Source organism: Eumetopias jubatus, unplaced genomic scaffold (assembly GCF_037043125.1).
Source record: "Eumetopias jubatus isolate StellerSeaLion01/CBP00866 unplaced genomic scaffold, mEumJub1_p1.0 scaffold_6, whole genome shotgun sequence".
Taxonomy (NCBI): domain Eukaryota; kingdom Metazoa; phylum Chordata; class Mammalia; order Carnivora; family Otariidae; genus Eumetopias; species Eumetopias jubatus.
The window spans coordinates 84,853,046-84,863,814 of NW_028274812.1; positions in this window are offsets into that span (position 1 = coordinate 84,853,046).

A 10,769-nucleotide genomic window follows, 5' to 3' on the forward strand; every position below is an offset into this window, starting at 1 on the left:
ACCAAAAAAAAAAAGCAAAACCCAAATAGGAATAGAAATCCTAGAGCTGAAAAATACACTAATCAAACTGAAGAACTCAACAAAGAGTTTCAAAAGTAGACTCAGCCATGCAAAAGAAAGAATTAGTAACCTGCAGGATAGGATACTGGAAATGTCCTGATCAAAGGAGCAAAAAGAAAAAAGAATGAAAAACAGTAAAGAAGCCTGTAGGAATTATGGTACACATGAGAAGAAACAATTATGGGAATTCCAAAAGGAGAAGAGAAAGAGAAAGAGACAAAAAGTATATTTAGAGTAAAAATGGCTAAAAACTTCCCAAACCTGGGCAGAGAAATGGGACATCCAGATCCATGAGGCCCAAAGTATCCCAAAAGGTTGAACCCAAATAGGACTATACCAAGACACATTATAATTAAATTATCCAAAAGTCAAGGACAAAGAAATCATTTTAAGAGCAATAAGAGAAAATAGAGAAGTTACATAGAAGGGACCCCCCCCCAATAAAGCTATAAGTGAATTTCTCAACAGAAACTTTTCAGGCCAGGAGAGAATGGGATGACATTCAAAATATTGAAAGAAAATAACTGTCAGCCAAGAATTCTACACCCGTTGAAGCTGTCCTTCAGAAACAAAGGAGGGATAAAGACTTCCCTACACAAAAGTTGAGAGTTCATTACCACCAGACCTACCTTAAAAGAAATGCTAAAGGGAGTTCTTTGAGTGGAAGTAAAATAATACTAATTAACATCATAAAAACATAAAAGGTCATGAAATCTCATTGGTAATGGTAAATACACAGTCATAGTTAGATTCTACAATATGGTAGAGTGGTCCATAATTCATTTACAACTCTAGTTCAAAAGTTTAAACAAAACTAATGGAGTAAAAATTACCATAACTACAATAATCTGTTACTAGTTACACAATTTAAAAACCTGTAAATTGTTATGCCAGTAACCTAAAATGTAGGTGGGGGGAGAAGTAAAACTAGAGTTTATGAATTCTACCAAAATTCTACCTTTGCTAGAAAAGAAAAAACAAATTTTCTAAGAAAAGAAAAAACAAAATTATACCTTTGGAAGAAAGAAGAAAGCAGGAGCCTTCACACTTTCTGGTTTCAATCACTAGTATAAAACTATAGTCATCAAAACAGTCTGCTACTGGCACAAAAACAGATAAACAGACCAACAGAACAGATTCAAGAGCCCAGAAATAAACCCAAGCATATATCGTCAAATAATTTATGACAAAGGAGCCAAGAATACTGAATGGTGAAAAGTCTTTTCAATAAATCGTGCTGGCATAATTGGATATTCAGATGTAAAAGAATGAAATTGGACCCATATCTTATACCACTCACAAAAATTAACTCAAAATGATTAAAGACCTATATGTAAGACCTGAAATCACAGAAGTCCTAGAAGAAAATATAGGAATAAAGCTCCTTTCCATGGGCCTTGATAATGATATTTTAGATGTGACATTGAAAGCACATGCAACAAAATTAAAAATAAACAAGTGGGACTACATCAAACTAGAGAGCGTCTGCACAGCAAAAGGAACCATCAAAAAGTGAAAATAAAACCTATAGAATGGCAAAAAGTATTTGCACACCATATATCTGATAAGAGAGGTTAATATCCAAAATATATAAAGAACTTATACAATTCAATAGCAAAAAAACAAATAGCCCAATTTAAAAAATGGGCAAAGGACGTGAATAGATATTCCTCCAATGAAGATATACAAAAGGCCAATGGTACATGAAAGGATGTCAACATCACTAGCCATTAGGGAAATGAAAATTAAAACCACAATGACGTATCACTTGAGTCCTGTCAGAATGGCCATGATCAAAAAGACAAGAGATATCAAATGCTGGCAAGGATGTGAAGAGGGAACCCTTGGGCACAGTCCCTTGGTGGGATTGTAAATTGGTACAGCCACTGTGGAAAACATTACGAAGGATCCTCAAAAAATTAAAAATAGAACTACCATATGATCTAGTAATTTCACTTCAGGGAATATATCCAAAGAAAATGAAAATAGTAATTCAAAAAGATATCTGCACTCCCATGTTCATAGCAGTATTATTTACAATAGCCAAGACATGGAAACAATCTAGGTATTGATGAAGGAATGGATAAAGAAGTTGTGAGATATATATAATATTCAGCCATAAAAAAAAAAAATGAAGAAATCCTACCATATGTGACAACAGGGATGGACCCTAAATGCCTTATGCTAAGGGAAATAAGTCAGACAGAGACAGACAAATATTGTATGATCTACTTATATGTGGAATCTAAAACAAACTCATAGAAAAAGAGATCAGACTTGCGGTTACCAGAGGCAGAGGGTGGGGGAAGGTGGTCAGAAGGTACAAATTTTCAGTTATAAGATAAATTAAGTACTAGGGGCTTAATGTTAATACTATAGCTCACACTACTTTCGATATATAGGAAAATAAGAAAGTAAATCATAAAAGTTCTCATTACATCCTTTTTTATTGTATCTATACGTTAGCTGAACCTATTGTGGTAATGATTTCATAGTACATGTACATCAAACCATCATGCTGTATATGCTTTAAATTTACACAGTAACACATGTGACATACTCAAATGTCAATTATTTTACAATAAAATGGAAAAAACTATATATATATATATACTTTACACACATATATATGTATTTGGATGAAAAATCATCCAAAAGTCCTAGCAAATCTAATCAAGAAAAAAGAGTAAACAAATAAGATTAGAAGAAATAACATATAATCTTAAAAGGATTTAGGGGTGCCGGGGTGGCACAGTTTGTTAAGGGAATGTCTCTTGATTTCTGCTCATGTCATGATCTCCAGGTCATGAGATTAAGCACCGGGTCAGGCTCTGTGCTCAGCACGGAGTTTGCTTGAGTTCTCTCTCCCTCTCCCTCTGCCCCTCCCACTCATGCTCTCTCTCTCTCTAACATAAATAAATAATAAATCTTTAAAAGAAAAATAAAAGGATTTAATAACAGATTCATAGATGATTTTAAATGATTTTTTTTCTTTTTTGTGCACTTTTATTGAAATTCTAGTTAACAAACAGTGTAATATTAGTTTCAGGTGTACAATATAGTGATTCAACACTTCCATACATCACCCAGGGCTCATCACAACAAGTGCTCTCCTTAACCCATCACCCATTTAACCCATCCCCCCACCCACCTCTCCTGTGGTAACCACCAGTTTGTTCTCTCTAGTTGAGAGTTGGCTCCTAGGTTTTCCTCTATCTTTTTTTCTTAACCTTTGTTCATTTGTTTCTTAAACGCCACATATGAGTGAAAATCATATGGTATTTGTCTTTCTCTGGTTGACTTATTTCACTTAGAATAATACTTGCTAGCTCCATCCTTGTTGTAAATGGCAAGATTTCATTCTTTTTTTTCCTTTGAGTATTATTCCATTGCACATATATGCTAAATCTTCTTTTAAAAAGTATTAACATAAATAGTTAGCTTAATAAATTTGAAAATCTTAATAATGAGAGTTCAAAGATAATGAAGAAAAAAATTTGTGGGCCAAAATTTAAAAGACCAATATCAACTGAAGAATTGAAACTGAACAAGTTTTCAATAACTACCTTCAAGACAGCTGCAGAGTCAAGAGTTTTATCAGTGAGTGCTTTTCAGCTTCAGAAATAAATCATTCCTGTGATGTATAGTCTGCTTGTGCGTGGGAAAAAAAAAAATACGAAAAATGTTCTAACTCACTTTAAAAAGCCAGGGTGACCCTCATAGTAAAACCTAAAAATGCTTAGTATGGATGCAAAAGTTTGAATTACAAATTAGCATATTCAATTCAGATCATATTAAAATAATAATTTATTCTGGATAATTAAAATTATCCTAAAATTCAGGTATATAATTCCTAATGAATAAAAATCATACTAATAGACTGCAAAATACATAAATGTCTCAATAGAGCTGGAAAATAATCTGATAAAATTTAATGAAACTTCTCTTGCTTAATAAGTTCAGAATAAAATGATAATTCATTGGCATAATAAAGAATATTTATCTTTAACATATAGCCAACATCATATATACTGGCAAATCATAAACTACTCAAGAATATCTTTTATTAACACTATCATTTCTAGAAGTGATAGCCAAAACAAACAAAAGAACCCCAGAAACATAAGGTGCATTTGTTAATTTAAAAACAAACTGGGGACAGATACAATTATTTATAATGTGATTTTTTTTTTTTACCTAAGTACTAAAGGAATCAACTGAAAAAAGTATTGGATATAATAACATAGTTCAGTAAAATGACCAAGTATAAAATAAATATATATAAATCAATCAGATTTGTGATACTAATAATATATAATCAAAATACAATGAAAAATACCCCATTCATAATAATAACCAAATATCATAAGAAACGATTCCAAGAATAATCTTTATGATTTGTGTGGAACTTACAGAATGACAATAACAAGAGGGTGTAGGAAGAATAAGAAGATTTTCATGAATAGAAGAACATACTTTGAGGCTGAATGGGGAGAAAATAGATTAATTTAATCCAAAAAATTCTAACATGCATTCTTGGAGTACTAGTGTGATACTAACATATCTTTTCAAAGCAATTCCCAAAGTTTAAATCAGGAATAAATAGGAAAAACTAAAAAAAATAATTAAAAACTTAATGGGGAAAGCTTGTCTCACCCGAATGTAGTGAGATGTGAAAATAGATAGACAACAAGCCAACTCTAGTAGATTAAAAAAACAAAACAATGACAAGAATTCGAAAGCTCTCTGTGAGATAAAGGTGACATCATAAATTAGTGAGGACATAAAAGAAAATTCATTAACGGTGTGAGACGACTATTTAACAAACAGAAAGAAAATTAGTTAGTTCCTCACTTTATACCATAAAACAAACTGTAGAGTAAATATTCTAATGTTAAAAACTAAACACACACACACACACACACACACACACACACACACACACACACACGCCAGGAAGAAAACATGAGCACTTATCAGATCTCAGGATGGGCAACGGCTTTCTAAATATTAAGAGCATTAAGAAATCATGCAAGAAATAGTATAAATTTGACTATAGAGAACAAAATTTGAAATTTCCCTACATTAAGAGCATTAAAAACGGAAATTAAACCTCCTTCATCATGAAAAGATAAATATAATTTAAAAAGCACACAATTGGGAAAAATACTTGATACAGGTTTATGACCAAAGTTTCATATAGTTAATATATAAAGAGCTTATGTAAACCTTAAAACTGCGATAGAAAAAAATGGCAAAGAATATGAAGTATTTACTTCAGGAAAGAAAAAAGAAAGAAGGAAGGAAGGAAGAAAGGGAGGGAAGGAGGGAGACAAGGAAGGTAAGGAAAAAAGAAAAACTAAATGTGAAGGAAAAAATCAAATTACTCAATTCCAAAAGGCTATCTTTCTCACTTATCAAATTAGCTAAACTTAACTCTAAAGCCCAATATCGTTGGATGTGAGATTAGAAATTGGAATGATTTTTCTGGAGAGTAAGTTCGATGATCTACATCAAGAATTAATGCTCCTAGATTGAATAATTTTACTTTGAGCCATTCATCTTATGGAAATAATTAGGGAACATTTGAGGGCAGGAACATTCATTGTCACCTTATACCTGTATTAGCTGAATTTATCATTAATCACTGGAGGTGTCACAAAATATCCAACATCATTTGTGGGGGGTATCACAAGTAATTTGTTACTATTAATAGTATAAGTGCCAAACTAAACATTTAGTCAATTAGAGTAGTCAAGTTTATCTCTGTAATATTATTCTTACTCCTCTTACAATATACTTCGTGAGTGGGAAGAAAAGGAACAGAGCAGTGGCAAATGCCCAGAGAGATTTGCATAAACCAGAGCCTTTTTTTATCTATGTATACATGAGAATTCACTGGCTTTTGGACACATACATCTATGTGTGTTATAGAGGAGAAAATAATCAGAACCACTTGTAGAACTGCAGTCATTTAAGATACGAAATACAGACACTTTAAACTTTGTTTCGGAAGAAATTTGATAAGATGGGTAAATGTTCACTATATGGTGGAGGCAGAAAGAAGGGCTGAGCACATAGTGACACCATTTTATAAAAGAGCCAGAAGGAAGTTGACCCGTGTTGGAAGTGGTGGTCTCTGGGAGTTATTTTTCTTATGCTCTCCTGAATTTTCCAAATATTAAGTAGTAAGCAGATATTATTTAATGGCCAGAAAGAAATTATTAGCAAAAAATATTGTAAAATTATAAAGTACAGAATATTTACAAAGTAATCCTGTAATCCTCCTTCCTGATCCCTACTCCAATTAAAAATATATAATAAACGTTTACAGAAAAGGATTTTCTGTAAAAAGGATTTATGCCTTTCTGATTAACCTCATAGAATTAATTCTATCATATACTAAAAGGAAAGCCTCTGACAGCACAAACTAACTTGAACTTCATCATGTCTTCAGCTAACCTGCCAAAGACAATTTTGTAAGTCTTTAAGCATTACACACTTAATTAAAAACTAAAAATGTAAACGTGACATATCATTTTATCCGTCATGAAAACACACCCTGTTCTTGGAGGAAGGGAGTAATAAAGACCAAATAGGTATACTCTAGTTAACAGTCTTCATTCTTATTTACAGGGAACTAAATTAATGCCCGCTCTCGGGAGAAAAATTAAAAAGCATGCAGTGACCTTCACTGAACTTCATGCACTAGCCAACTGAAAGCATATTTTTGGGGGGGGGGTTGAAAGCATACTTTCTAATGCCCTGAAAAACAAGCTTCAGGGTTATGGGGTTAACACAATACAAAATGCTGCCAAACTTCCTGTTATTGTTGTTGTTGTTGTTTTCTTAACCCAGGAAGGTTCCTATGAGAACACAAGTTTCACATTAGGGTGATGGAGAGGAAGACTTCTGTCCTGTACCCATGCCCATGCATCTTGTCCCAGAACTGCCTTTCTAATAACTCATGATTCTGAAGGGCACATAAAACATCGTAATAAGTGCATTTTGTGTTTTCATTTATTTCTTGGGAGAATAGCAGTCATTATTAATGTATGTTCTTGACACATCATTGGATTCACATTCCCAACCGTTTTGAATTACTACCTAAAATAGTCTTTTGAGGAAAGTTAAATAATTAAAAAAAAAAGCCATTCTCAACTAGGTTGCTGAAGCACAGTTGTTTTCTATGAGTTGTACTATTCCAGTTCTGCTTTCTCAAACACTGTGATTATCTACCTTAGGTTTCTCAATTTTTAAATATTATTTTATAACACAAAAATGTACTAGAAATATCTCTAATTTTTTTTTTTTACTTTGGGGGAGATATCACTTCTATTTTTCATTGCTTGAAAGAAAACATATAAATAAGGACTGATTTCTTTAGGTTTTGAAGTTGATGATGGCGTTTTGTTTATTTGTAGATAAAAAGGGGTCTAAAGCAGGATTTCTCAGCCTGTGCAGTATTGACATTTTGGGCTAAATAATTCTTTGTAGTGGGAGGGTTGCCCTGTACATTGAAGTATGTATAGCAGCATCCTTGGTCTCTACACACTGGATTCCAGTAGCACCCTCTCCACACCACCCCCCTTGTGACAACCATAAATGTCTCCAGACATGGCCCCAAAGTCTGCTGGGGGGAGCAAAATCTCCCCTGGTCAAGAACTCTGGTCTAGGGCGCCTGGGTGGCTCAGTTGGTTAAGCGACTGCCTTCGGCTCAGGTCATGATCCTGGAGTCCCAGGATCGAGTCCCGCATCGGGCTCCCTGCTCAGCAGGGAGTCTGCTTCTCCCTCTGACCCTCTCCCCTCTCATGTACTCTCTCATTCTCACTCTCTCAAAATAAATAATAAATAAATCTTTAAAAAAAAAAAAAAAGAACTCTGGTCTAAATCATATCACCCACAGAGAGTCACCTGAGTATTACCTACCTTCTTTATCAAAGTCTTCAAAAAGTGAAATTCTGTCTTTCAAATGTTGAGACTACTTGCTGCTCTATTACTTTAGTAGTCCTTAAATATTCTACCTAAAGTAAACTAATAAGCAACTAAGATTTCCCACATCCTTAAAAAAAAAAAAAGCTGACAAAAAAACTAGAATTTAGATGTTAGAGGTAACTGTCACGTTGAAAATTCATTTCACTTCTTTTGACATTATTTCCTAATTTTTACTTAGTCATAAAAGGCATCTAAATTATTTTACCACAATGATAATCCAACCTTTGGTTCAAAAGTCCAAGTAAAGAGCTTTTCAGTAAGAAGCAGGTCACTTAATATAATTCATATAATGCATAAACTTTTTTATTCATAAACTTTATAACTAATGTAGCAATAATGGAAAACTGAGAGTTTCTGTGTCAGTTATATACTTTTTACTATTTTAATTTTAACACGTTTATTGGAAAATTATCAGAAAACACAGAAAAGTATGTAGATTACCATTATCCTACTACACAGAGATAACCACATTTAGGTGTTGATCTTTCTAGGTTATTCTATTCATATAAATATATCCTATACTAAACCCTTAACAAATCACGATTTATACTCCACTCTCTGAATTAAACATAATGTTTACTAGATGTTAAGGGCAAAAATTGTAATGATAAATATACTTGGCTTTCTCAAACAACCATTTTTTATAGCACTAAAGCACACAATGTTGGGTTATCTATTTTCAGCAATAACCTCTACATGCTACACTTTTTCTGTTTCGCTAACCTATAGGCTTTAGCAATAACAAGAGAGAAGTGAATCAGCAGATACAATTAGGGGGCTTTTTTTTTTTTTTCATTCTACTGTATGTGTCATCTAGATATAGATCTCCAAAGTCCTAATTTTCCTGAAAATTCTAGGGGAAGGAAGAGAGGGTCTTATATTTTCATGGTCACCCCATACCTTCCTTCACTCCAAATGGATCCACCGAAACAAAACAAATAATAACAACTCCCCCCAAAATCCCTCACACAGGGCCATTTATGTGTTTAGAAAGTGTCACTGAACATTTGCCCTCGAACGTTAGAAATCCTCTCTCCATATCGTTTCTATCCTCACATTCAGGAAATCTTCAGGAACTGTCTCATCCTTTGTAGTTCCCAACTCATACCACCTCCCTGGCTCTCTGTGCCCTTTCTTCTGTTTTCTACAGAGCTCTTCACCTCCACCTTGGTTGCATACAGTCCTTCTAGGTCAGTGGAGAGCCTTGAGAGAGTTGATGAACCAAATTCTTAATTATTGTACAATTTCCAGTCAGAAGAACCCTGGTAACCAATTAGACTAACTATTCAATCCACAAAACAAATTGAGGAAACCAGCTGACTATTCTAATTTCATATTTATTGACCACAGCTCAAAGCATGTATCAAAGTAGGGCAATAAACACTTGCGAATAATTAGAAGACCTGGGGGCCAGGGACCCAACCTTATGTAACTGGGTAGCAGAGGACTAATCTCAATCATTGTGACTCCTTTCCATTCTCTATAAAATAGGAATAGAACCTATGCTAATAAGAACATTGGTGACCCACATAATGGTCCACAAAGCATGTTCAAACAGATTGGCTGCTTCTGCCCTCAGAACAACACGAGATACAGCATCTATAATTATTATCATCCTCATTTATAGGCCCAGAGGAATTAGTGGCCTGGTTGAATCCCACTGAAGTAGCAGAGCTCATTGAATGCAAATACGACACCAAGTGCCTTCTCTCTATCTGGAGGGAAAGTTATGAGGATCTAATGACATTGCATATTATAAAGATTCTTTCCAAATGAAAAAAAAAAGTGAATGAAAACCCAAGCCTTATTGCTGTATTTATTTTCAGATAACTTTGGTAAGATGCAACTACATAAGAATGCTTTCATGAGATTTCAGGTATTTTCCACAAACATTTTCTCCAAATGGCACAGTACATTATAAAATAAAACTTAACATATTAGGATTAAAACATTACAGTATGACAGTTTTTACTTCTATGATGATTCTTTAATTTTTCCAGACTTGTGTTTTAGATTTATCCTGCTCCTTACCAACTGGCAAGTGATCCAAACATGTTTCAGCCTCATCTCTTACACATGAGCATGCTTGCTTGTGCACATGTGTATACACACACACACACACACACACACACACACACCCCTTTTCTTTCTCCATGGTTTCTGGTAATGATTTTTTTTTCTTTGCCTTTGACTATTTACAACACAGACTGCAAGTCCAGCAGATTGATTTCCCAAGATGAACTGATTCTAAGAGACTCCCAGAAGCGTTTTGCAGTGGCCCCAATATTCTCCTTCACTGGCACAGAAAATTAACAATGTATTATATCTGAAAAATTTGAAGCCCCAAAAGCTCAAAAATGTCAATTCCTCAAATATTCCATGTTCTAGATTTCTAATTCCTTCTGTGACTTTCCACAGAATCTTTTTCCATAACTTTCATTCATTTCTGAAGCTATGAAGCTCACAATTGAACACATTTTCTATTGAGTTTTCCTGTGTGCTGAGTCAAACGGTTTCAAATGATACAATTACTTCATCGAAAAACAAACAGGCATTTAACAAACACTGTCTCCATACCCAGTCTGTACTAGAATCTGTGGGATCCAAAGGCACAGTTGTTCTCAAGCACAAAAAAGAGAATCTACTACATTATGAATTGCTTTTGAAGGAAATAAAATAATTTCACTATATATACATTATATTTTCTTTCTTAA